Genomic DNA, 26043 nt, shown 5'->3' with positions numbered 1-26043 from the left:
ACTTGAGATACATTAGTGAACAACACACGAATCCCTGTCTTCATGGAGAATATACATTCTCATGTAATGGAATCAAGGACACTACAGAGGAAACAATTTCAAGGGGGGAAATAAGATCAATGGTTTTAAGTAGGTCACTTAAAATAAGGACTGGAAAATGTACATTGGGTTTAGCAATTAAGGAGTAAGCTTACAGTCTTGGTGAGATTAGTTTGAGAGGAATTGTGTTGGAGGCCAGATTACCTTGTGCTGAGTAGTGAATGGGAGATGAAGTAGTCTGTTTTTTGCTGCAGTAACAAAATGCCTTAGACTGTGTAGCTTATAAACAACAGAACTCTATTTCTCACAGTTCCAGAGGCTGGGAATTCCAAGGTCAAGGCACCAGCCCATTCAGTATCTGAGGACTCATTTCTTTCTTTCTTTTTTCAATAAATTTTTAAATTTGTTTTAATTAGTTATCCATGATAACTAATAGTAATCCATGATAACTAATTAGTTATCCATGATAACTAATAGTAGAATGCACTTTGATACATCATATATAATGGAATATAATTTCTCATTCTTCTGGTTATACATGATGTAGAATCTCACTGGTCGTATAGTTATATATGTACATAAGGTGATAATATCTGATTCATCCTACTATCTTTCCTACCCTCATACCCCCTCCCCTCCCTTCAATCCCCTCTACCTAGTCTAAAGTAACTCTGTTCTTCCCTAGCCCCACCCTCCATTGTGAATTAGCATCTACATATCAGAGAAAACATTTGGCTTTTGGTTTTGGGGGATTGGCTTTTTTTTTTTTTTTTTTTTTTTGCTTATCATGGTATTCTTCAGTTCCATCCATTTACTGGCAAATGCCATAATTTCATTGTTCTTTAAGGCTTAGTAATATTCCAACATATATATGTACCACATCTTTTTTTAATCCATTCATCTGTTGAAGGGCACCTAAGCTGGTTCCACAGTTAAGCTATTGTGAATTGAGCTGCTATAAACATTGATGTGGCTGCATCACTGTAATATGCAATTTTAAGTCCTTTGGGAATAAAATGAGAAGTGGGATAGTTGGGTCAAATGGTGGTTCCATTCTAAGTTTTCTGAGTAATCTCTATGCCTCTTTCCATAATGGTTTCACCAATTTGCATTCCCACCAGCAGTGTATGAGTGTACTTTTTTCCCCACATCCTCACCAACATTTATTGTTGCTCATATTCCTGGTAATTGCCATTCTGACTGGAGTGAGATGAAATTTAGAGTAGTTTTGATTTGTATTTCTCTAATTGCTAGAAATGTTGAAAATGTTTTCATATATTTGTTGATTTGATTGTTTCTTCTTCTGTGAATTACTTATTCAGTTCCTTAGCCCATTTATTGATTGGGTTATTATTATTTTTTTTGGTGTTAAGTTTTTTGAGTTCTTTTTATATCCTGGAGATTAGTGCTCTATCTGAAGTGCGCGTGGTAAAAATTTTCTCCCACTCTGTAGGCTCTCTCTTCATGTTATTGTTTCCTTTGATGAGAAGAAAATTTTTAGTTTGACTCTATTCCATTTATTGATTCTTAATTTTTCTTCCTGCACTTTATGAGTCTTGTTAAGGATGTCAGATCCTAAACTGACATGGTGACAATTTGGGTCTATTTTTTCTTTTATTTGGTGCACGGTCTCTGGTCTAGTGGCTAAGTCTTTGATCCACTTTGAGTTGAGTTTTGTGCAGGATGAGAGACAGGGGTTTAATTTCACTTTGTTACATATGTATTTCCAATTTTCCCAGCACCATTTTTAGAGTAGGCTATCTTTTTCCAGTGAATGCTTTTGGCACCTTTGTCTAATATGAGATAATTGTATTTATGTGGGTTGGTCTCCATGTCTTCTATTTTGTACCATTGGTCTGTCTGTTTTGGTGCCAATACCATGCTGTTTTTGTTACTATGGCTCTGTAGTATAGTTTAACATCTAGTACTGTGATGCTTCCTGCTTCACTTTTCTTGCTAAGGATTGCTTTGGCTATTCTGTTTTTTTTTTTTTTTTTTTCCATATGAATTTCATGATTGCCTTTTCTAGTTCTATGAAGAATGTTGTTGGGATTTTAATTGGAATTGCATTAAGTCTGTGTAGTGCTTTTGGTAGTATGGCCATTTTGACAGTATTAATTCTGCCTATTGAGAAGCATGGGAGGTCTTTCTATTTTCTAAGGTCTTCTTCAATTTCTTTCTTTAGTGTTCTGTAGTTTTCATTGTAGAGGTCTTTCACCTTTTTTGTTAGATTGATTCCCAACTATTTTTATTCTTTGAAGCTATTGTGAATGGGGTAGTTTTCCTAATTTCTCTTTTAATAGATTTGTCACTGATGTATAGGAGTGCGTTTAATTTATGGATGTTGATTTTATAACCTGCTACTTTGCTGAATTCATTTATGAGTTTTAGAATTTTTCTGGTGGAATTTTTTGACTCTTGTAAATATAGAATCATGTCACTGGCAAATAATGATAGTTTAAGTTCTTCTTTTCCTATTCATATCCCTTAGTTTCTTTCTCCTGTCTAATTGCTCTGGCTAGAGTTTCAAGAATGATGTTGAATGGAAGTAGTGAAAGAGGGTATCCTTGACTTGTTCCAGTTTTTAGAGGGAATGCTTTCAATTTTTCTCCATTTAGAATGATGTTGGTCTCTGGTTTAGCATATGTAGCTTTTAAGATGTTGAGGTATGTTCCTTCTATCCCTATTTTTTCTAGTGTTTTTAACATGTATTTTGTCAAATGCTTTTTCTGCATCTATTGAGATGATCATATGATTCTTGTTTTTAAGTCTATTGATATGATGAATTATATTTATTGATTTCTGTACGTTGAACCAACCCTGGATTCCTGAGATGAACCCCACTTGATTGTGGTGCACTATCTTTTAAATATATTTTTGTATGTGTTTTGCCAGAATTTTATTGAGAATTTTTGCATCTACGTTCATCAGGGATATTGGTCTGAAGTTTTCTTTTCTTTGATGTATCTTTGTCTGGTTTTTGTATCAGGGTGATATTAGTGTTATAGAATGAGTTTGGAAAGATTCCCTCCTTTTCTATTTCATGGAATACTTTGAGGAGTATTGGTGTTAATTCTTCTTTGAAGTTCTTATAGAATTCAACTGAGAATCTGTCTGCTCCTGGGCTTTTCTTGATTGGTAGACTTTTGATGGCGCTTTCTATTTCATTACTTGTAATTTTTTAAATTGTATATTCCTCCTGATTCAGTTTGGGAAGGTCATATGTCTCTAGAAATTTGTCAATGTCTTCAATGTTTTCTATTTTATGGGAGTATAAAGTTTCAAAAGAGTTTCTAATTATCTTCTGTATTTCAGTCATGTCCATTGTGACATTTCCTTTTTCATCACGTATTTTAATAATTTGCATTTTTTCTCTTTTTTTATTCATTAGTGTGGTCAGTGGTTTATCACTTTTATTTATTTTTTCAAAGAACCAACTTTTTGTTTTGTCAATTTTTTGAATTATTTAATTTGTTTCAATTTCATTGATTTCAACTCTGATTTTAATATTTCCTGTCTTCTACTGTTTTTGGTGTTAATTTGTTCTTCTTTTTGTAGGCTTTGAGTTGTAATGTTAGGTGATTTATTTGTTAACTTTTTATTCTTTTAATGAATGAGCTCAAAGCAATGAACTTTCCTCTTAGCAATGCCTTCATGGTGTCCCAGAGATTTTGATATGTTGTATCATTATCCTCATTTACCTCTAAGTATTTTTTAATCTCATCTCTGATTTCTTCTATTATCCATTATCATTCAATAGTATATTATTTAGTCTCCAGGTGTTAAGAGCTCCTTTCTTAAAGATGGTATCTTTGTTCTCCCATGGTGGAAAGTTTAAGTTGACTCCTTTCAACCTGCACTAAATCCATTTGAAGGGTGGGAGCCCTCAGTAACTTAATCGCTTCCCAAAGGCTCCATCTCTTAAGACTATCACACTAGTCATTAGGTTTCAACATATGAATTTTGGAGTGGGGAACACAGACACTCAGAGATTATTGTACAAGATTACTTAAGAAGTTTAGTTGTCCAAAGAAGAAAGGGCAGAAACTAGAAGAGGGGCTGAAAGGATTTTTGTTTTAAGCTGGGAAAGTCTTGAGTGTGTTATGTTGATGTTAAAAATGAGTGTCTTTATCTAGAATAAAGAGAATAGTAAGAGGTCATTGGTCAAGGGTGAGGTGAGGCAGTTCTTTGAAGGAGCCAAAGCTAATGGGACGGAGAGCTGCAGGAGTCTCTTCAGACTTACTGAATTGACCTTAGAAATACCCTGTTCATTCTCACCCTGGGAAGCAGTGACACGGCACTTACTTTCAAGAGCCCTGACCTCCAACTCTTGGATCCTTGTTAGTACCCAGACATCTAAGTACAGGTCTTTCTTCCAAACCATGGAAAAGACAACCAAAAGTGGTACTCCCACCCCATCCTGCCACCCAAACCTGAAGCCATCTGCAGGAAGTTTAAGCCATGGAAATGGGGACACGTCAGATTTTCTCCCATTTTGGCTTGTTTTTCAGAAAATCAGGAGTTCTGCATAGAAACTCACAGTGACAGGCCAAGGAGATTGCTCGCTCTTCAAGGACACTTGGGCTAGGGAGCAAATGGGAACCCATCCCCTCTGCTCATTAAATGTCATGTCTAGGACCTGGGACTGCAACCCTGGAAGAGAGATCTTTTCCCCTAATTCTCACAGATTTTCATATAGGCTAGAAGCAGCCCTGGGAAAACTTAAAAAGATATTACTATAGGAATTCTACCCACTGGCCCGAATGAGGATATGATTCCTTGTCTTATAGGAGCTTAATTCCACAATTTTATGTACTTGGAACACATTTGTGTATCCAGAGTCAGGCAGGGACTTCTTGAGTGGGTATTTTTTAAAGTGCTATTTCTGTTAACCAAAGGATCACCCCTGATGAGTCACACAATAGGCAATGTGAATATTAAAGACACACATGGGAAAAATCTACAACCTCATTAGAGAACAAAGAAAGTAGAATGGAAAAGCCTGGGGGCGACATTTTATACACATCAAAATTGAATGATTATGCCCTATGTGAGGAAGTTGGTGATGATACTATTACGTTCACAGGACAGCTGGCATCATTTGAGGACAAAGTCATTAACAAAGCAGCATGACAATGCGCATCAAGCACTGTAAAGATGTTCCTATTCTTTTTTCCCCCCACACAGTTATCCCATGTCTGGAAATTTATTCCATTAAATTAATTCATGAAAACAAAAGCTTTATGTATGAAGTTGTTCACTGCAGCATTATCCACAGTAATAATAGGGACTCAAGAAATAATTACTCTAGCAGTAAATGAATATAAGTTTTAGCTACAGGACCATTCTATATAGGGTGGACCTATGGTAATGGGCTATTTCCAGAAATCTGATGTGCAAAATGTGTCTCACTCTTTTATAATCAAATAGCATATACAAATTATACAGTGGTTTCTTAGGTGATCTTTTTTTTTTTATTTGTTGTTATTTGTTGTTTTTAGATATACCTGACTGATTCATTCTACTCCTTTCCTATTTCCATCCTCCCTCCCTTTCCTTCATTCTCCTTTGTCTAATCCAGTGAGCTTCTATCCCCTATCCCCTTATTGTGTGTTAGCATCCACATATCAGGGAGAACATTTGGCCTTTGTTTTTTGGGGATTGGCTTATTCTTAAGTAATCTTAAGCAAAATTTTTACAAGGAAAATAATTTAGGCACTACTCTTCTACTTAATATAGAGTAGTAGCTAATGGCTCTGAAACTCAAGTGTACTTTGGAATCACCTGGAGGACTCCCCTACCCCAAGAATCTGATTTAGTAGGTTGGGGTGGGACCTCAGCATCAGCATTTCTAATACATTTCTAGGAGATGCTGATGCTGCAGATCCCAGTACCTCACTTTGAAAACCACTAGTGTAATTGTTTTGTATTATAAATTATAAATTATAGGTCCCACAAAGGCCTATATGCTAAAGGTTTGGTTGCCTGTCTGTGGCACTACTGGGAGGTAGTGGAACTCTTAGGAGGTGGGGCCTAATGGAAGGAATTAGGTCATTGGAGCAGTGCCCTCAAAGGACATATTTGAACCTCAGCCCCTTCCTTCCTTTCTCTTTTTGCTTTTCTCCTGGTCACCGTGAGGTGAACAGACCTCTGCCATGTGCTCCTGCCAAAATGAACTGTGCCTTTGTAGGCCCAAAGCAACAGGGCCAAGCAGCCATGGTCTGAAACTTCCCAAATTGTGACCCCAAATAAACCTTTTTCCTTTTAAGTTGTGTATCTCAGGTATCCTATCATATGGTTGGGAAAGCTGGCAAACAAGACTAGTTTAGAGTAACCAGCTTTGGCCCAGGGAGTAATAATTTTCACTGCATCTGGAATGAAAAGCAAAAACAGAGACATAAACTCCTGGAAATCATAAATTTCCTCATCCACGACTCCCCAGCACCAACCCCATTTAAAGTCAACATGCTGGTAGAACTGAGTTGTGTTTATAAGCAGGAATTTCAATAAACAGTGCAGGTCTTCATTTTACTTGTCAATTTTTGGTGATCCACTGGATGTAGGAGTTGCATAACCATCTGGTCATTGTAGTGTTGGTGTTGAAGCTATGCTGATTGGCACAGGCCCTCTGAACTGACCTTGGAGTTGTCAAACTGCTGCTGAGTCTGGGTGATGAAGAAAGTGGTGAGTTTTGCTGTTGTTAATATCTGTGTCTTTTAGACACAGCCTCCCTTACTGCTATTTAAACAAGAATTTTGATTTCTTCTATTTATTTTCATTCACATGAAATTTAGAAACAGTTTGTTCAATTCTAGAAAATTTTCTCTTAGAAGTTTGATTAACTTTAAAAAATATTTTATATTCCCACTTAAAAATGATATAGTACAGCTCCAATTATTTGGGTTTTTTATTATTTAATTCATATCATTCTTGAATGTTTCTTGTTGAATTTTTTTCTAAGTTTGTTGCTATTATGAATAGTATCTTTGTTTCTTTTAACTTTCAAACTGATTAATATAGACAATTAGAAATTCTGTTGAATTTTGTGTTGATCTGGTACTAACCATATTTATTCTTACCAGTTCCAGAAATTTCTTAGTTTATTTCTTAATTTATTAGTATTAGTACTAGTTGACAATAATATTATCTACAAATAATTATATGCCTTTTCCTTTCTTATATGTATATGTCCTTATAAGTTTTTCTTTATTTGTTATTATTGATAGTAAAATATTTAAAAATTTCAGGGATGGCTGGTTTTCTGATATTTTTTATTTTAATGAGAATTTTTTTTTATTTCTGCATTGATATGATGCTTACTATAGGTTTTTGTCATATATCCTTACAACCTTTTTGTAAGGTTTTCTTTTTCCTTTTAAAATGAGAATGTGTATTGAAACTTACCAAAGATGGTTTAAGTTCTATTTAAATTTATATTTTATTTTGATGCATTATATTGAATTAATGTGCTCTAAATAAAAAACATAAAATGAATGCTACTTGCTCATAGCATAATATTACCTTAATATTCTGCTGGATTCAATTTTCAAATATTCTGTATCAATCCATAAATGAAATTTGATTATGAGATATTAGTCATACATGATTGATCTAAAACTTCCTCCTGTTTTTGTGTTTGTTTGATCTCAGTTGAGGTTGCTGTGTTCTGCTCTATCCTTCATAGTATTTTTCATTCGTGTGTATTTCTGTTTTCAAGAATTACTCATGATTTCTTCCTGTCCACGAGACTTCGTTTTCCAGTGCTCATTTGGTTTATCTTTGTAATATTAAGAAAATTTGGGTGTGAGAATCAGAGGTCATCTAGATTTACTCTAGCATCTTGATCCAATTTCAATATAGTTGATGTTTTATTTAGGAAAAAAAAAACTTCCTGTTTTATATCTTTTGCTGTGTTAAATTTTCTTTTTCTGATTAATAGTTTTTTAATTCATTGTTTTGGAGTTTTTAGATAGGAATAATATCATATGCAAACAACAATTTTGTTTCCTTTTCAATGAAGCTATATCTTCCTTTTTGATTTTTCCCCCTCATTGGCTAGAAATTCAAGACACTGTTAATGCTCATGGTGAGAGAAGATATCCTTACCTTATCTCTGATACTAATAGAACTCCACCTTTCACCATGTACATCATATTTGCCATTGATTTTATGACATTCTTTTGTTTGGGTTATATGTTTGTTACCCTTATTTCTAGATTATTAGGCATTTTAAAAAATTAGGTATCAGTGTTGAATGTTTATCAAATTCCTTTTTGAGCTTTAATCAGAAGGTCATTCCCCTTTGAATTAAAGAAATAAATGCCTTTCCTAATTGAGCTAGGGCACTGTCATCCTGTTGTCATTGTAGAGCTGGATGAACAGTGCGTTAGTCAGTTTTTTGTTGTTGTGACAAAATACCTGAGAAAATCAACTTAAGGTAGGGAAGATTTATTCTGACTCACAGTTTAAGAAGTTGCAGTCCATGGTTGTGTCACCCATCATTTTGGGCCTCTGGCAAGGCATAACATCATGGCAGGGAGTGCATGGTGGAGCAGAGCCGCTTACCTCATGGCTGCCATAAAGCAGAGAGAGAAGGGACCAGGGGCAAGATATACCTTTCAAGGCTCACCCATAAAGACCTACTTTCATCAACTAGGCCCCCCTTCTAATTTTCTACCACCTTCCAATAGACATTAAATTATGAATTCATTAGTGGATTAACCCACTGGTGAGGTCAGAGCCTGCATGCTCCAATCCCTTTCTACAGGCCCACTTCTGAACATGCTGATTTCAGTACTAAGACATGAGACTTTGGTTGGACAATCTATATCCAAACCATAACGAGCAGTCAGGCCCTAATGAGAGAAAGGCTATCTTCTAGTCAGTGAAGATGACAAGATGGGTAGACTGGAGAGAACTTTTCTAACTTCTTCTTTTTCTCCCTAAGATAGTAAAGAGTCTTTGTTACTCTCCCAAACCTAACTCCTCCCCAAAGAGAATAAGGGCCTACAGAGCCTGACCAAGGCACCAGACCACATGCTATAGCCATTGACAAGATGAAACCACCTGGGAAACAGGATGGAAACCATGACCCTGGCTTTTTGCCAACTAAATAACTAGGCCAGATATCAGGTTTTCTTCTTGCTAGTTCAACATGTCAAAGGGTATATAGTAGCAGAGTTTATAAGATTCTCTCAATGCAGCTTTGGCACCCCCTCCCCATTTTGTTTATTTGCTATGTGATAGGGGATTTGATTCTGAAATATTATATAATTAGACAATTTTTTTTTTATGTCCCAGTGTCCTATATATGGAACGCTGGGACATAATGTGTTGCTAAGCTCTTAGAACTAAGTCTCAGATTTTCCAGAGGCTTTAGGAAAATGCTTTTTTTTTTTTTTTGGACACTGATGAATGTGCCCAGTTAACTCCTATACTGATTATTATTTTCAAAAAAAATACATCCTGGACTTTTCTAACTAAATACAAGCCAAATGAATTATGTATAGGGAGGTGTTTTCTCTCTCTCTTCAAATATTCTAAAGAGTCACCTTGCCATGAGTGTGAACATAAATGCCTTTCTTAGTATTTACATTAGTTTTTTTGTTGCTGTGACAAAAAACCTGAGAAAAACAACTTAAATGAAGAAATATTTATTTTGGCTAATGGTTTTAGGGATTTCAGACCATGGTCAACTGACTTCATTGCTTGAGGACTGAGGTAAGGCAGAATATCATGGCAGAAGAGTGAGGTGGTAGAAGGGTGCTCAGCTCATGACAGTTAGGAAACAAGAGAGAAAGGGAGAGGGAGAGAGGAGAAAGAAAGAGAGAGAGAAAGTGAGAAGCCAGGGACAAGATATAGTCCCCAAGGACATGCTCCCAAGAACCTACTCCCTTCAACTAGGTCCCATCTCCTATAGCTTCCACACCTTCTAATAGTCTATTAGCCATGAATGCATCAGTGGATTAACCTGTTGATGAGACCAAAACCCTCATGATCCAATCACCTTCCAAAAACCCCACCTCTGAATAGTGTTGCATTAGGGACCAAGCCTTCCATACATGAGCCTTTGGGGATATCCCAGATCCAAACCATAACAGTACTTAATAGTATTTAGGACAACAGTTTAAAAAGTTCACCCTAGTGATGAGCCTAGTAACAGGTTCCCAAACTATGAAAAATGATTCAAGGTTTTCTTGCTACCTCAAAATATGCTCACTGAAGCTCTGCTACCACACTCAAAGTCTGCAGCATGTTTATCATTTGGACCAGTGAAGTCTCATAGTCTGTCTGAAGCACAAGTCCCTTGTAGGAGGAAAAATCATTCAGTTAGTAATCAGCTATTATTACTGCCCCAACACACATGCATATAAGACTTCTTAAGGATGACCCAGCAAGAGGCTATTCAGTGACCTTGCTCAAAATGTGTTTTTGAGTGATTGACGGTGCTCTCACAGTAAAGAAGAACTAGGGCACTGATAAAACTGAGCCAGTTAGGGAAAGGACATGAAAATCACAAGTAAAGTCAGGGCAGAGGCCAAGTACAAGTTAAAGTGATGAAAGAAAAACTATGAGGTAATAGAACAAAGAGAAGAAAAGAACAGATGTGCTGAGAAAAAGCAGTTAAGTTCTAAGGAATAAAGCAATCTTGGTTCCTGGTAGTCTCCCAGCTCCAAGTCACATAAGGCACCAGATTGTACTATAGTGTCTTGTCTTTGAACTTCTGTAAGATCCCTTTCTATTACCTTAGTCCCTATACCCCTCTTTATATGTGTTAACTTGGGTGTTCTTGCAATCAAAAGACCCAGTTTAACCTTTTGGGAGGGAAATCCACCTTTAGGCTGGCAATGAAACTTTAAAACTGTCTTCATCACAGGTCAGTGGTTCCTAATCTACCTTCTTCTTTCTAGGAAACCTGATAGAATTGGCCTGTGAATTTCTTGGTGCAGGGCAGGAATTTCCAGAGCTGGAGGACTTAAGGTGAGATCTCTTCACTTTTACTCTCCTAGAGGCAGGGCTATCTTCCATCACCACAAGCAGGTTTCCTCTAATCTTCCTAGTCATTAGCAATTATCTGTTTACAGATGATGCTGAGTAGACCTACTCCTACATGTCCACTTCCTCTTCCAAACAGTTCATGGTGACAGTGTCACTCTCTTCTTAGTTCAATTGTTTGATGAACAAAGAACCAAATGTGAGATTTAACTGTAGGGAGAACATATTCTGGAGTCAACCAAGAGGAGAAAGAGAAAGCTCTAATGTGATACAAATCAGCTCCAGAAGTCTCTTAACACTATAGGGTTCTTCTGGATCTACAGCTTCAAGATTCAATTTGTGCAGTAGCTTTTCTTGAATAGGGACTTGGAAGATGGATGGGATTTGGACATGCAAACATGAGAGGAATGGCAAATAGTATAATTGAAGGTGTGGAGAATTATGAACACAACATATATGAAAAACTAAAGACAATTCAGTTTGGCTGGTATCCTGAGAGTACTTGAATCGGGGATGATGCTTGTAGAAGGAAAAAGGTAATTCAGCACTAAAGACTGCAGTGAACCCTGGGAGGTCAATGTGAGCTGCTGAGTTTCAGGAGCTGGAGAGTGGTTTATCAGGGACCTTTAGGAATATCACCTTGGAAGTGCTGTGCTGCGAGAATTAGAGCAAGAGGGAAATGGAAATCAAGAGACCAGGTGAAAGAAAATAAGAAAATAGTGTAATTTGAATAAAAGGAAAAAAAGGGAGAAGGTGAAAAAGAACTTTAGATGAAAGGCTCACGTGGGCCATGAAAAGAAGCAGTCTGGTATCCCCGGAAGCTGCCTGCTTGTTTTTGAAGACAATGGTGCCTTTTAGGAAAGTCAGGAATACCATAAGAGGAGGAGGGTAGGGGAAGCAGAGGATACAATATGGGAGAGGAGATCATTCTGGAAAGAAGCACCAAAAATTCAACTGATGAGTTAACATCAGATTTAAACATATCTGTCTTAGGGAGACAACCAGAAAGGTGCTCTTTTGTTATGGTTAAATTAGACTGAACAATTCATGTCTGCACTGGGAAAATGTTTTGGTCTATGTCTTACTACATCTTTGTTACTGAGTTCTTCAATGTGTTTGTAATTGGTATAAAAATTTTTAAAAACCTTTCTTTTATTTTAAGAGAAACTATCCTAAGGCCTAAAGCCTTGGATTTTTATTTCATCATGATGATTTTCTAATCACTTACAAGTTTCTGCATATTATGAATATATAACTCCAAAATAGAAAAATGTAAGACTTTCTATGTTAGTATGCTGGCTCTCTGATAAGACATTCTTTCCACAATGACATTTGAAGGCTCTCTGGAGGTGACCATTGGGACAGTAATTTTGAGTGAATTTAGAGTTCTAATTACTGTTTTATTTAATTGCAAGTGGATATTCTGGAAGAAAAAAAGTCATCAACAAAAGAAATAATTGTTCAAAGAATTACATCTGCACTGCATTCTCTGTCAGAAATTTCTCATTAAAAATGTGTTTCTTTAAAAGTAACTCAAAGCAGCTGATGAAATACAAGAGCATGGAAAGTTTCAAATCCCAGTGCAAATTTGGATTCATCAAGGACCATTTGCCAGAGATTGGAGTCAATGGCTAAAGAGCTTCTGCCATTTCTCACATTCATTAACTGGGTTTCATACTGAGGTTCAGATATTGGCAGTTTTATTTCCATAGGTAGGTATTTTCCACTTAAACATTTCCTTTTCATAATACTTTGAATGTCTCTGGAGTATTATTACTATTTGACTTTTCCCTTTGGTAATGACTCCAAGTCTTGTGTTTCTTTATTTAACACAGTGGTTAAGGAAAAAATAAGCCATAGACAGCTCTTCAAAAGAGGTGAAAATCCTGAACACTATCCTGGGATGTCTGAGCCACTGTCAAAGACTGGTGTGTGAGAAATAGCAGTTCTCAAGATTATACCCAAATATCTTCTAGTTTTTTGGAAACCGCAAAGATCAAGCCAGGCTGAAGGCCACTAGCGCAAATATTACAAAAGAATAAGACCATGGGGGGGGGGGGAACTACCATATGACCGAGCAATCCCTCTTCTGGGCACATACCCAAAAGAAATGAAATCACTACCTCATAAAGATATCTGCACTTACATGTTCATTATAGCATTGTTTCCAAGAGCCAAGGTAAGAAAACAACCTAAGTGTCTGTCAGTGGAAGAAAGGACAAAGAAACTGTGGCATATACACACCATGGCATATTATTCAGCCCTAAGAGAAATGAGATCTTGCCTTTTGCTCCAACATGGGTGAGGCTGGAGGACATTATACTAAGTGAAATAAGGCAGACACCCCTCCAAAATTCATTGCATAATCTTACTTGCATACAGAATTAAAAAAAATAAAATATACAGAGAGAACAAATAGTGGTTGAGGTATTGAAGTGGAGCAAGGGAGAAAAATCAGGATTTGAAGGTCAGAGAATGAAGATCTAGAGATCTAACAGCATGAGTTGGTAATGAAATTGTTCTGTATTAGTGATTCAAAATCAAGGGCTGGGGTGTAGCTCAGTGACAGAGTGCTTTGCCTACCACAAGTGAGTCACTGGTTTCGATCCTTAGCATCACATAAAACAAACAAACAAATGAAATAAAGGCATTCTGTCCATCTATAACTACAAAAAATTTACTTAAAAAAATTGAAATGAGTAGATATTAGCTGTTCTTATCACAAAAGCCAAAACAAGCAAACAAAGACAATTATGTAAGATGAATATGTGAATTTGCTTCACTGTAGTAACCTTTTTACTATCTGTATGCATCTCATAATATCATGTTCTATGCCTTATATATACACAATAAAATTTATATTTTAAAAAACCATAAAAAAATCTTGAAGCTGGCACTGCTGATGAAAGTGAAGGCACTAGATAGGGATGAAGATGAAGTAAGAACTCAGATTTGAACTGATGCTCTCTAGAAGAGGAAAAGGCAGCCACCCCAGCAATCAGAGTATTGAGCACCTATTATGCATGGGGACAGATTGCCAAAGGTGCAGGAATCCCTGTCTTGAGGGCATCTAAACTTTTTTGAGGAAACAAGGCAGATATATGCCAAAATGATTTAAATCATAAGGGAATGAGTAACAGAAAGATTACCAACAACTACTCAGTATGAGGGAAAAAATTCCAATTGATTATCAGAGAGCTATGGTTTGGAAGGTCTAAGGTTAAGTTCAGAAAGAAAGACTGGGATTCTAGTATTATGTGATGTCTCCAAATGAACAAATCCAAAATGGAATTTCTGATTTCCCCATTTCCTAAACCATTTTATTCCATGCCTTTTCCCACCTCATTCATATGCCCAGTTGTTTAAGCGGGAACTCTGAGGGTTGATATTTATCCTTTTCTTGCCCTCACTCCCACCAGCAGACCCTCAAGAGTTTACCTACAAAAATCTCTCTATGTGCACTTTTAAACATTGTTAATCCAATACAACTAGCCACCATCTCTTGCCTGGGAATTGAAATAACCTCTTTGTGGGTTTTCCTTGCCTTGCCCTTCCCTTCCCTTCCCTTCCCTTCCCTTTCCTTTCCTTCCCTTTCCTTCTTCTTTCTTTCTTTTTATTTTTTGTGTCTTCTAGTCAGTTCTCCCTTGAATGAAATTTAAACATTTTAAATCAGATCATGTCAAGGCACTCTCCTGAGCCCTCCATTGGTTGCCACTGCACTTGGAAAGGACACCAGCTGCATGTTTGGCTTAGACTCTAACTATGTTTGTGACACCGCACCTTTCCATCTCATCCTGAGCATTTCTTGAAATGCCTTCTCCCTTGCCCTAGACCTTTCTCTATGCTTTGTAGCACTTTGCCCTGGTTCAACTCCTATTTCTTTATTTTATTATTTATTTATTTTTTGTTTTGCTTTCAAAGCACCTTTTCTAAACATGCAATTATACGTTTGTCTATTTCTGGTCTGTGTTCTCTGCCACTCATTAGGCTGTAAGAATGATGAGGGCCCAAGGTGTATTTGTTTTGCTACTGCTATATGTCCTGTAGCTAACTCAGGGCTTGGCACACAGTAGACGCTACCTTCTTTTGAATGAATGAGTAGACAAATGACAAGATTAATTTGAGGAAATCTCAAATGCCAGTGGACTGCATTGCATGCCCAACTAGAAACAAGGCGGAGACATTTTCCTTACCAGAATCAACTCCAAATGACAGATGGAAGTGACTAGCAGTCTCTGGAGGTTGTTACCAACTCAGAACCTACCTTATATAAATGATAAAGGAATTAAATAATGACTGAACCATGATACTAAGAAAGAACTGCATATGTTTAATTTTAGAGTAACCATTATGTTTTCAGGCAATACAATTCCAATGATGACAACTACTTCCTCTTCCCTGAGGAATTGCTGAGAACCATTGCCCAGTGTGGCTCAGAGGCACCGGTTTCTGTTCTGGCCAGATCTGAATTCCTCCTCTTACAGCTTCTGCTGATCTCCCTTCGAGTCCGTAGGTGGTCCTTAACCTCCTCTGCCTGTTTAGGAATCAGTCACTTCCTTGCTTCAGAGTCTTTATTAGTTATTATTTGCAGACTATTTTCAGTGTCTGAGATTATGATTGCTCACATTTCACTTTATATATATTGTCTGTATCAGTTGATATTTATGTTTATTTTCCTCTAATGTATGCTGCAAAAAGTTGTCTGCCTATCTGAAATCTATATCTGAGTTCTTTGCCTCAGTAATAATAATGACAATATCAACAATGATAACAGCATAGTCATTGATTTTTTATTATGTGGAAGGTATTGTGTTGACTCTTTTAAGTAATCAGTTGAATCTTGGCCATGGATGAGGAGGTTGAGGCTTATGGAATGCATTAAGCCGTATGTGAAAAGTACTATAACATGCCCCGTCCATGTAGTTTAATGGTCAAGGGTGTGTACTCCACAGAGTTATTTAGGGATTCAGTCTCCTTCCATATGATTGTGTTGCCATGCTCTAGAGTCTCAGAGTCCTGCTCTGGTGGCAGCTGGTAAAAGAAAAAAAGGGAGGATGTGGAAGGTCACACAGAAAGATGTAGAGTTCAGGCCCAGAAGTGGTATGTCCCTCTGATAAAATTCCATTGGCCAGACATCAATTACATTGCCCCATCTAAATGCAAGGGTGTCTAGGAAATCTGGTCTCATACACCTAGAAAGAGAGGAAATATTGGTGAAATCTAGCTAGTCTCTGCCACAGAGATTAAATGACTTGCATACATAAATAAGTACAGATCTGGAACTCAAACCCATGTCAGGTGGACTCCAAGGCTTGTTTTAAGTACAGGGTTGCTGCCATACCATGAAGGTGGTTCATAATCTGCTCTCTATTAGGAAAACTCACTACTTGAATAGAGAGCTGTGAGACATTTACTACTTCTTTGAAGGGGCAGGAAAAAGAATTCTGTGACATTTCCTGTGTGAAGTCATAAAACTTTCCTATTCACATCAGCAGCTCAGTGGTCCTGTTCCTGCTTAACCAATTCCTGCCAGAAATCATGATACCACATTATACGAAGGACGTTAGACCTTTCATGGCCAGCCTGCTCATGAAACTCTTAGTTGGATGCTTTTAAATGGCAAGTGACAGCTTCCCATTGCGGTATGGTGAGGGCCTTACACTTGTGTAATGGGCATAACTTTGTTCTACAAGCTTAAATGTGCAAGAAATACACTTTAACTCAAATTACCATATTTCACTAATTCTAACATACACACTTTTGGTATATTATCCTCTCTGAAATCAGGATCTTATTGATGGCATTTTTGAATTGCTGTTGGCCAAATGACAGTGCACATGTGTGAACTGGGCTACAGGTATTTATATTGTTGTCCCTTCAGTTGAACTACGAACATTGTTGCTATTACCTAGTTTAGTTGCTGTTTCAAATGACTTTCAAGGCCTAAGTTTCAGTAGCAAAATGAAAAGTTATAGTAAATAGGAAAGTTCAGAAGCAGAGTGGTGAGCAGTCCATGTGATGTTAGTGAGACAAAAAAATTTTTTTAGGTTGAAGAGCATAATCTAATAATTGTTATTTAAATTATTTGCATTAAAGCAAACTTTTTGTTGTTTCAAGGAATCGTTTCAAAGCAGAACTGTCTTATGGGGTTAGAGAAATAGATTGGTCTAAATATATAAAACTATGACATATTTTGTTACTGAGTTATATATAAAAAAAAGTATTGTTTGCTTAGTATATGCCAAGCAAGAATGCACCCACATTAGAGTTTTTGGAGTGGGGATAACATCTTGGAAGAAAACCTACACCCAATAGTGGGGACATTGTAAGAAACATTTCATCACCAACACAGAATCATAGTTTGGAGAACAAATGATTCAGAAGAATTAGACTCTGAATGAGAAGACATTTTCTTGAATTTCTTAATTTATTTTCCTTTTTATATGTGCACAGGAGTGACAAGCAATAAAAATCTATGTCCCAACAAGTCAAGAGATTTTTCAGCAAGTATAAAATAAAATTTTGAAGTGATGAGAAAGCATTGTTTTATAGATTAATTGGAAACATCTTTCTTAGTGGTTCAAAAATTAATGATGCATTTTACAATCAATGGCATCTTGGTATCAATGAAATAGCTTGAGCTCCCATTCCTTTGGATATTGGAAGTTAATTTCAGTCAGCTCAGCAACCCCCTTTCCTGTGATTACACTGCATTTTCCTGTGATTACACTGGAGCTTACATAGGATCACCATTTGGACTAGGAACAGGGTATTTGTTGGGTGTCATCTTCTTGCTGTATAGCCTGCGCCTGAAAAGGTCTTCTATTGTATCCTGGTCATCAGGACACACAGAGTAATGCATTGCTGGTGGCTTTTTCTGTTATTTTGTGTCCTTCTTGACTGCACCTCCCAGTGTACAAGAACTCTTTGAGTCTTCTAAACTCTGGGTCACTCAGTGGGCTCTTGCCAACATGAAAAGCTGCATGTCCATGTTCTTCTGGGTGTCTGGGTGCTGGCAGAATTCACTCCTCCTGAGCTACTCTCAGGCATGCAGAATCCAAGTTCTCTTCTGCATCATTTTGGAATGGGAAAATCCAACAGTCTGCTTTGAGTTGCTTGAATCTTTCATGCTACCTTTTCCGCTCTGGCATCTTGCAACTTCTGTGACTCTACTTGCAAAAAGGATACCATTCAGCCTGTGTGGGGTTTGTGGCTTTTTTCTTCTCATCCCTGGAGAGGCTGCAGGACCCATGACCAAGGACCCACACATGTCCATCCTCTCTGAGCTTCTTTTCCAGCTCTTCCCTTTATCTGTCTGGGCAATGTTTTCACCTCTTGAGAGAGCAAACAAGTCAATCTCTTACTTCATACCCCAAATTCTTCCAACCTTCTGTGGCCTTGGGCTTTAGAACCCAGGCCAAGAACAGACTCATGGTTTTCCCTACCTTCTGAACAAGTGTCTTAGAAAATACAGTTGCTTGATAGGAAGAAAAGTTTCTAACAAGAAACATGAGGAAGTCACATTGATTAACATTTCAAAATAGGATCTAAATGCAGGTTCTCACTGTGCCTACCCCTTGACCCTGATTTAAACAGGTAAGTACTTTTAGATGCATTTCTTACATTGCTGGTTTTCTGCTCTCCACCTTAGCAGCCTGGATTGATTTGAGTGATGCCTCAGATGTGTCCTCTATTTATGTTCTCTAATCACCTCAGAAACCAGAGTGATATTTTCTTCCCCCTCCTTCCCTTTTTTAATAATATACAGTTTATAACTTTTGGTTCCTTATAAGGAATCAGTCACATACAGACAAGGAGAAGGAAGGGGAAGAAATCATGTGAAACCCAACTACTCTTAGACATTCCCTGCTTGATGACATTTTGTTTATCTTTCTAGTTGTTTTTCACTTATTTGCCCACTGTATATTTTATATGTAGCTATGTACATTACATCAGACTTAGAATTGTATATCCTGCTTAGTTCACGCAGCATGATGACTATTTTTCCATTATCACAAAGACTTTAGAAACATGAATTTATGATGTAGCAGTTTGTGTAGCCATTTTCTTATTGTTGCACACATTTAGCTTATTCTCACTGTTGTTAAGGTAAATAAATAATAGCATTGTGATTGACCTCTTCATGCATGAATTTTTTCCTGTGTTTCTGATCATTTTCTTGAAATAGGATTCCCAAACTGGGATTACTAAAAGAGTGCCATTATATTTTATTTTATTTTTTGTGGTGCTCGGACACTTTACCACTGAGCTGCACCTCTAGCTCTTTATAATTTTTGTTTTGAGATAGGGTCTCACTAAGTTGCCAGGGCTGGTCTTGAACTTGTGAATCTCCTGCTTCAGCCTCCAGAATTGCTGGGATTATAGGCATATGCAACCATGCTTGGTGAAAAACTGCCATTTGAAAAATAAGGTACTCCCTTAGACTTCATACAGTATGTTGTCTCTAAACATGGAAACGTTTATTCAGGCTACCCTTTATTATATCAGACGGTATTTGATGTTTCTGGTGGGAAGAAATCTAATTGCTATGCATACAAGAACAATGTACATCTCCATAAAAGTAAAATCAATAGTACAAAAAATGAAAGACTGGGGCTGGGGATATAGCTCAGTTGGTAGAGTGCTTGCCTTGCAAGCATAAGGCCCTGGGTTCAATCCCCAGCACCACCCCGCCAAAAAGTAAAGCCCCAGCTTTGACTGTTTTTTTTCCATTCATCGTAGTTATAGTAACACCGACCTGAGGGTGTATACACTGTTTTGCCAAAAGTGTTCCCCAAACTGCTTTCCTTTACCTTCAGCCTCTGTGGATCTAGTTGACTTTTTCTGGTCTCATTACAATAATCTGGCACTTATCCATAGGAGGAGATGCACAGTCCTTACACATACAAAGTGAGACTTGAACAGTTCCTTCTGAAGTTTTATTCTTAGCTTTTAATCTAAACTGTCGATTGACAACCTATGGTATTAGGACAGAGGATTACATTAACCATGAAGTGGCTCCACAAGTTGTGTGGTGGATTTTGTTTTAAACAAACACCCAAAGCTGATGTATTGCAAGCATCAAGTTGCCCTTTCCACCCAGCTGCGCTAAGTGGCTGAGATTTTGTTCCAACAACATGTCACCTTCCCTCATGACCTTTGAAATGGTTGTCAGGATCTCTGTGACATTCTTTCGAATATCTTCAGTGAAGAACAATTCTTTGAGGAAGAGGATCTTTTGAGACTTTCAGTATTTTTCCGAAATGAATTTGAGAAGACTATGAGGTGAGTAGGCATATGGACAATACTGAAATAAAATAAAACACTAATGGTCTATTATGAAGCAAGGAGGCCAATTTTCTTGTGTGACTGGTAAATAGTACAAGATATGAGGACAGTTCTCCAAGAGTACAGAGTTCAATTTTAGCCACAGCAGGCTCTTTGGGATGTGCAAATCAATTAAGTTGTTGAATGGGCCAATACTCCAAAGAGTGTGTTTATTTAATCAAGGCTTATTGCTTACTAGCAATACTGTTTCAATAAAAATGTTTAAATATTTTTGCCAGTGAGATGGCATACAACTATAATCCCAGTTACTCAGGAGGCTGAGGCAGGAAGATCACAAGTTCAAGACACCCTTGGCAATTTAGTAAGACCCTTTCTCAAAACATAAAAATGGCCGAGGATTGTAGTTCAGTGGTAAAGTGCCCCTGGGTTCAATCCCCAGTACTGAAAAAAAGAAAAAAAGTGTACATATTTTTAAAGAGAGTCTAGTCTAAGAGTAAGAAGAGAAATAAAATCTATGTATTGAAATTCATAGATTAATTAATTATAGCAGTCCAGGGAAGACCCTGCCTCTTTTAAAAATAAATTTCATTTTATTTATTTAAAATAGGTAACAGATTCACTATTGAGGGTTTGGAAAATTCCGAAATTTCATCATTCATATATATTCCTCTATAATCTATATTATTAATAGATTTATTTTTTTAGAACAGTTTTAGATTCCCAGCAAAACTGAGCTGAAGGTACAGAGATTCTATATATTCTTCCCTCTCATGCAAGCCTCCCTGTTATCAACATCCCCCACCAGAATGGTACATTTGTTATAACTGATGAACCAAATTTGATACAACATTATCACTCAAAATCTATAGTATGCATTAGAGTTCACTTATTTACTACTTTATGGGTTTGGCAAATTTATAATGACATATCTACTATTAGGGTATCATACAGATAGATCTACTGTTCTAAATCTCAAGGAGATTCAGCTGTTCTGAAGGGGAACTTGGGAGCTGTACTGGCCTTTTAGAGTTGTCCCAAATTAAGATAGTGGGCTGGCTCTTGTATCCTTAAATCAGAGAGTCACTGAACCCCTAGAGGAAGCTAATTTTGGATGAGTCTATTTCCTAGGGCCAAGAACAATTCCCAGTGAGGGACACAGCTGTGTGCTGTATTCTCAGCATCTGTGAAGGGATATGAGATCCAAAGAGGGGATTTTGTCAAAGACTGCATTTAATATCTACTACAATATCATTCAAAAATCTGGATCTATAGCCTACTCAGCCTACTCACTATTTGATAGTCCAACTACCCCATTGCATTAACTTCTCTTTGAAAACATTTTAAATAACAATTTTATTACATGGAAATATCATTTATTTAACTATTATCTTATTGTTGAGCAATTTATTTTTGATAAGCTTTTATTGCAATCAATAATATTGTGATGAACATCTTTGTGTCTTTGTAATGTATATACTACTGATAAAAAGAGCTTACATTTGAGTGCTTACTGCTGACTAGGTAGGACAGGCCAGTATTTTTCTCACCTTCCTTGTGGAGTTTTGTGAGAAATAAGTGAGAAAATATATGTAAATTATGTTACATTTTTATGATCCTCTTAATTTCATGATGCAGAGACTACTCTCATCTCTCTTTTGCAGATGAGGAAACTAAGGCACAGAGAGATTAAGCAGCTCACCTCAGTGAGCACTAGTGTACAGACCTTATAAATCCAGAGCTTAAGCTCTACATGTTACCATTTCTTTCAACCTGCTTTTCTTGGGCTTTTCCTAAGCTTATATCCTTAGAAGGAGAATTCCATGGTTACAGGACTTGACTTGTTTTAAAGCTAATGATAAGAATTGCCAGATTATCTTCCAGAAGCAGTGAAAACTTAAACTAGTAGAGTCTGGTTTTATTTTATCAGAGTCAACAACAAAGAACCCAAATCCTTAAATAGGAACATGATAAGCAACAAGTAATCCAATTTCTTACCTTCCATCAGGCATTATGAATACGGATTGCTCTTAAGTAGGCCTTTCCTCTGGCTTTTTAGCAAGGACAATTATTTCAGGATCATCTTCCAAGTGTTAAAATGGATCACCTACATTTCACAGGATTTTCCTCTGTGCACTGAATGCATGACCAAGGGCAGGGGGAAGGCCTGGATCAACACCTTGACTTGATGCAGCACGAGCTGTGTAAAGCAGTAATGGAGAACCTTGCAGAACAAAGTCCTCCCAAAAAGCAATGGGATTTTTGACAACTGGAACATCTTTATGGGGGTCTTTCTTAAGTTTGGTTGAAGTGCTGATGTGATAAGCACTTATTGAAGTCCTTTTTCCTGTCAACCCTGTCATATGCTTGGGAATAGTGACTTTCAATTCTGGAGCAAAGTCTGGTCACGTGACCCTGTTCCTCCTTATACAGGAGGAGTTTGAAGCCACTGCCAGCACCTCTGGGGTTTCCCTCTTAGGAGGACATACAGGTTGAGGAGAGGGTTCTATTTTCTAACACTCAAGATCAAAGGAACTCTTCAGATATGTCTCATAACTTGAGTTACTATATTTTTTTTTATTTTATCACTAACTCAGACTGTTCCTCCCTTCAAATAGCTTAATATCTAGTTTATTTCTAAGTTCTGAGAGATTTCTTTGGAACATAAAGGAATTTTTCACTCAATTCTGACCTTTGGCATTTATCAAACCTCTCCAAATTCCCTTCCTTATCACCCCTTCTTCCATATGAATTGTCATGAGGTTTAAATGACCCAAAGAATATAAAATTTGTAAAGTAATACTTCCACAGAATAAGCACTCAATAAATACTGACTTTGATTTCTTTCCTTCTCAGATGACCCCTGCCCTGGCACCTTTCCAGAATGGTATATAGCTTTGTGACCTTTCTGAGCCTCAATTTCCTCATCTGAAAAAAAATATAGATTGTACTTTACTATATATTCACCACACAGGGTTTTAGTGGAGATCAAAAGAGGTAATCCATCTGAAGCAACTTGCATAGCACCTGGCTCAGAGCAGACAGTCAATAATTTGTAGCTGGGATTACTTTAAAACCTGCTAATGTGCTTTAAGTCAGTTGTTGAATTGGTTGGGCTGTCTGAGCGAATGGATCATATGCACTTGATTAATTTTTAGCCCTGTTGAATTTATTTTTCCCTCTGGCTTTCTTGAAGCATAATTAACAAATAAAGGTTGTATATATTTCAAGTGCACAATGTGATGTTTTGATATACATATCCATTGCAAGGTAATTACCACAGTTAACATATCCTACACCTCACAATTATTTGTTTGTGTGTGTATGTGTGTGTGTTGAGAACACTTCAAAGATACCCTTTTGGCAAATTTGAAGTACATTGTACTTTATAATTAACTGTAGTTACCAGGTTTTATATTAGCTCTCCAGAACTTATTCATCTTATAACTGAAATGTTGTACATTTTAACTAACTCACCCTTCCTCTCATCTTATCTATGAGTCTGATTTCCTTAGATCCCTCTTGGGATTATGTGGTATGTCCTTCTGTGTCTGGCTAATTTCACGTAGAATACTCTTCTCTAGGTTCATCCATGTTATCTCAGATGGCAGGAATTCCTTCAAAAAATGGTCAACCATGTTGAATTAAGGTTTATAGAGTTTATATATAAAGAGCAGAACAGATTTTTATGGATGGTGTGCTAGTTTCGGCCTCACTGTCTTTAATTTCTGTTTCTCTCTCGTTGTTTATTCTTTTGCCTTTCTCTCATTCTTTTTTGTTTTCTCTTGGTGAAAACTGGAATATCCTCTTCCTTATGATTCAGGGTTTTTTTTTTTTACTTTTTATTTTTAAAAAAATTTTATTATTATTATTTTTTACTTTTACAGACTGCATTTTTGTTCATTATACACAAATGGAGGACAACTTTTCATTTCTATGGTTGTACATGATGCGAATTCATACCATTTGTGTAATTATACGTGTACATAGGGTAATAATATCTGTCTCATTCCGCCATCTTTCATACCCCTGCCCACTCCTCCTCTCATTTCCCTCTATATAAAGTTCCTCCATTCTTCTCTCACCCACCACTCCCCCACCCCCATTATGTATCATCATCCACTTATCAGAGAAACATTCAGCCTTTGGTTTTTTGGGCTTGTCTTATTTCACTTAGCATGATACTCTCCAATTCCATTCATTTATCTGCAAATGTCATAATATTATTATTCTTTATGGCTGAATAATATTCCATTGTGTATATATACACACAGTTTTTTTTTATTGTAAACAAATGGGATACATATTGTTTCTCTGTTTGTACATGGTGTAAAGGCATACCATTTGTGTAATCATAAATTTACATAGGGTAATGTTGTTTGATTCATTCTGTAATTTTTCCCCTTCCCCCTCACCCCTCCCACCCCTCTTTTCCCTCTATACAGTCCTTCCTTCCTCCATTCTTGCCCCCCTCCCTAACCCTAACTCTAACCCTAACACTAACCCCTCCCGCCCCCCATATACACACAGTTTTTTTATTCATTTATCTATTGAAGGGCACCTAGGTTGGTTCCACAATCTAGCTATTGTGAATTGAGCTGCTATAAACACTGATGTGGGTGTGTTACTGTAGTATGCTAATTTTAAGTCCTTTGGACCAAGGAGTGGGATAATTGGGTCAAAAGGTGGGTCCATTCCAGGTTTTCTGAGGAATCTCCACACTGCTTTCCAGAGTGGCTGCACCAATTTGCAACTCCACCAGCAATGTAAAAGTGTGCTTTTTCCCCAACATCCACACCAACATCTATTAATGTTTGTCTTCTTGATAAAAGCCATTCTAATTTGAGTAAGATAAAATCTTAGAGTTGTTTTAATTTGCATTTCTCTAATTACTAGAGATGTTGAACACTTTTTCATATATTTATTACTCACCTGTATATCTTCTTCTGTAAAGTGTCTGTCCAGTTCCTTGGCCCATTTATAAATTTTGGAGATTAGTGATCTATCTGAAATGTGTGTGGAAAAGATTTTCTCCCACTCTGTAGGCTCTCTTTTCACATTATTGATTGTATCCTTTGCTGAGAAAAAGCTTTTTAACTTGAATCCATCCCATTTATTGATTCTTGCTTCGATTTCTTGTGCTTTGGGAGTCTTGTTAAGGAAGTCTTGTCCTAAGCTGACATGGTGAAGATTGGGCCTACTTTTTCTTCTATTTGGTGCAGAGTCTCTGGTCTAATTCCTAAGTCCTTGATCCATTTTGAGTTGAGTTTTGTGCAGGGTGAGAGATAGAGGCTTAATTTCATTTTACTGCATATGAATTTCCAGTTTTCCCAGCACCATTTGTTGAATAGGTAATCTTTTCTCCATTGTATGTTTTTGGCTCCTTTGTCTCTTTGTGAGTTTGTCTCTGAGTCTTCTATTCTGTACCATTGGTCTGCCTGTCTATTTTGGTGCCAATACGATGCCATTTTTGTTACTATTGCTCTGTAATATAGTTTAAGGTCTGGTATTGTGATACCTCCTGCTTCACTCTTTCTACTCAGGATTGCTTTGGCTATTCAAGGTCTCTTATTCTTCCAGATGAAGTTCATGATTGCTTTCTCTACTTCTATGGGGAATATCATTAGAATTTTAATTGGAATTGCATTGAATCTGTGTAGTGCCTTTGGTAGTATGGCCATTTTGACAATATTAATTCTGCCTATCCAAGAACATGGGAGATCT

The sequence above is a fragment of the Sciurus carolinensis genome, chromosome 5 (assembly GCF_902686445.1).
Source record: "Sciurus carolinensis chromosome 5, mSciCar1.2, whole genome shotgun sequence".
NCBI lineage: Eukaryota > Metazoa > Chordata > Mammalia > Rodentia > Sciuridae > Sciurus > Sciurus carolinensis.
This window is presented reverse-complemented; position numbering follows the sequence as displayed.